Raw genomic sequence first — 3,116 nt, forward strand, 5'->3', positions numbered from 1 at the left:
TGACTCAAATGGCAGTGCCACAAGAATGTGGTACTATCATTACTATTTTATATCTTTTGGCACGAACATGTGTATCACTGCGATCGAGATTCATTTTAGGTGCAAGACCATTGAAGGTATCATTCAAATAAACAGAGTAACCATTATTCTCCTTAAATGAATAACCGTATTGCGATAAACATGATCCAATCATGCTCAAGACAAACACCAAATCTCGATGGTAGAGGGAGCATGCGATGCTTGATCACATCAACCTTGGAAACACTTCCAACACATATCGTCATCTCACCTTTAGCTAGTCTCCGTTTATTCCACAGCTTTTATTTCGAGTTACCAACACTTAGCAACCGAACCGGTATCTAATACCCTGGTGCTGCTAGGAGTACTAGTAAAGTACACATTCATATAATGTATATCCAATATACTTCTGTCGACCTTGCCTGCCTTCTCATCTACCAAGTATCTAGGGTAGTACTGCTTCAGTGACCGTTCCTCTCATTACAGAAGCACTTAGTCTCGGGTTTGGGTTCAACCTTGGGTTTCTTCACTAGAGCAGCAAATGATTTGCTGTTTCATGAAGTATTCCTTTTGCCCTTGCCCTTCTAGAAACTAGTGGTTTTACAAACCATCAACAATTGATGCTCCTTTTTGATTTCTACTTTCGCGGTGTCAAACATCGCGAGTTGCTCAAGGATCATCATGTCTATCCCCGATATGTTATAGTTCATCACGAAGCTCTAATAGCTTGGTGGCAGTGACTATGGAGAACCATCACTATCTCATCTGGAAGATTAACTCCCACTCGATTCAAGTGATTGTGGCACTCAGACAATCTGAGCACATGCTCAACGATTGAGCTTTTCTCCCTTAGTCTGCAGGCTTAAGAAACTTGTCAGAGGTCTCATACCTCTTGACGTGGGCACTAGTCTGAAATCCCAATTTCAGTCTTCGGAACATCTCATATGTTCTGCGACGTTTCAAAACGTCTTTGGTGCCACAATTCTAAACCGTTAGCATTACGCACTGAACTATCACGTAGTCATCAAAACGTGTATGTCAGATGTTCCGCAACATCTACAGACGACGCTGAGATTCAGCACACTGAGCGGTGCATTAAGGACATAAGCCTTCTGTGCAGCAATGAGGACAATCCTCAGTTTACGGACCCAGTCCGCATAATTGCTACTATCAACTTTCAACTAAATTTTCTCTAGGATCATATCTTAAACAGTAGAACTAAAGCGTATGACATAATTTGCAAAGATCTTTTGACTATGTTCATGATAATGAAGTTCGTCTGATTATTGAATGAACTCCCACTCAGATAGACATCCCTCTAGTCATCTAAGTGACACATGATCCGAGTCAAACTAGGCCGTGTCCGATCATCACGTGAGACGGACTAGTCATCATCGGTGAACATCTCCATGTTGATCGTATCTGCTATACGACTCATGTTCGACCTTTCGGTCTCTTGTGTTTCGAGGCCATGTCTGTACATGCTAGGCTCGTCAAGTCAACCCAAGTGTTTCGCATGTGTTCCGAGGCCATGTCTGTACATGCTAGGCTCGTCAACACCCGTTGTATTCGAACGTTAGAATCTATCACACCCGATCATCACGTGGTGCTTCGAAACAACGAACCTTCGCAACGGTGCACAGTTAGGGGGAACACGTCTCTTGAAATTTTAGTGAGGGATCATCTTACTTACTACCGTCGTTCTAAGCAAATAAGATGCATAACATGATAAACATCACATGCAATCAAATAGTGACATGATATGGCCAATATCATTCTGCTCCTTTGATCTCCATCTTCGGGGCACCATGATCATCTTCGTCACCGGCATGACACCATGATCTCCATCATCATGATCTCCATCATTGTGTCTTTATGAAGTTGTCACGCCAACGATTACTTCTACTTCTATGGCTAATGCGCTTAGCAATAAAGTAAAGTAATTTACATGGCGTTATTCAATGACACGCAGGTCATACAAAAATAAAGACAACTCCTATGGCTCCTGCCGGTTGTCATACTCATCGACATGCAAGTCGTGATTCCTATTACAAGAATATGATCAATCTCATACATCACATATATCATTCATCACATCTTCTGGCCATATCACATCACATAGCACATGCTGCAAAAACAAGTTAGACGTCCTCTAATTGTTGTTGCAAGTTTTTACGTGGCTTGTATAGGTTTCTAGTAAGAACGTTTCTTACCTACGTAAAACCACAACGTGATATGCCAATTTCTATTTACCCTTCATAAGGACCCTTTTCATCGAATCCGTTCCGACTAAAGTGGGAGAGACAGACACCCGCTAGCCACCTTATGCAACTAGTGCATGTCAGTCGGTGGAACCTGTCTCACGTAAGCGTACGTGTAAGGTCGGTCCGGGCCGCTTCATCCCACAATGCCGCCGAAACAAGATAAGACTAGTAGCGGAAAGAAGAATTGGCAACATCTACGCCCACAACTGCTTTGTGTTCTACTCGTGCATAGAAACTACGCATAGACCTAGCTCATGATGCCACTGTTGGGGAACGTAGCAGAAATTCAAAATTTTTCCTACGCATCACCAAGATCCATCTATGGAGTTGTGACGCCCCCGATTTGACCGTACACTAATCATGCACGCAAATGTGTACGACCAAGATCAGGGACTCACGGGAAGATATCACAACACAACTCTAAAACATAAATAAGTCATACAAGCATCATAATACAAGCCAGGGGCCTCGAGGGCTCGAATACAAGTGCTCGATCATAGACGAGTCAGCGGAAGCAACAATATCTGAGTACAGACATAAGTTAAACAAGTTTTGCCTTAAGAAGGCTAGCACAAAAGTAGCAACGATCGAAAAGGCAAGGCCTCCTGCCTGGGACCTCCTAACTACTCCTGGTCGTCGTCAGCGGCCTGCACGTAGTAGTAGGCACCTCCAGTGCCGTGGGAGTCGTCGTCGACGGTGGCGTCTGGCTCCTGAACTCCAACATCTGGTTGCGACAACCAGATAGAAAGGAAAGGGGGAAAAAGAGGGAGAGAAGCAACCGTGAGTACTCATCCAAAGTACTCGCAAGCAAGGAGCTACACTACATATGCATGG

This window comes from Triticum aestivum, chromosome 7D (genome assembly GCF_018294505.1).
Source record: "Triticum aestivum cultivar Chinese Spring chromosome 7D, IWGSC CS RefSeq v2.1, whole genome shotgun sequence".
Taxonomy (NCBI): Eukaryota; Viridiplantae; Streptophyta; class Magnoliopsida; order Poales; family Poaceae; genus Triticum; species Triticum aestivum.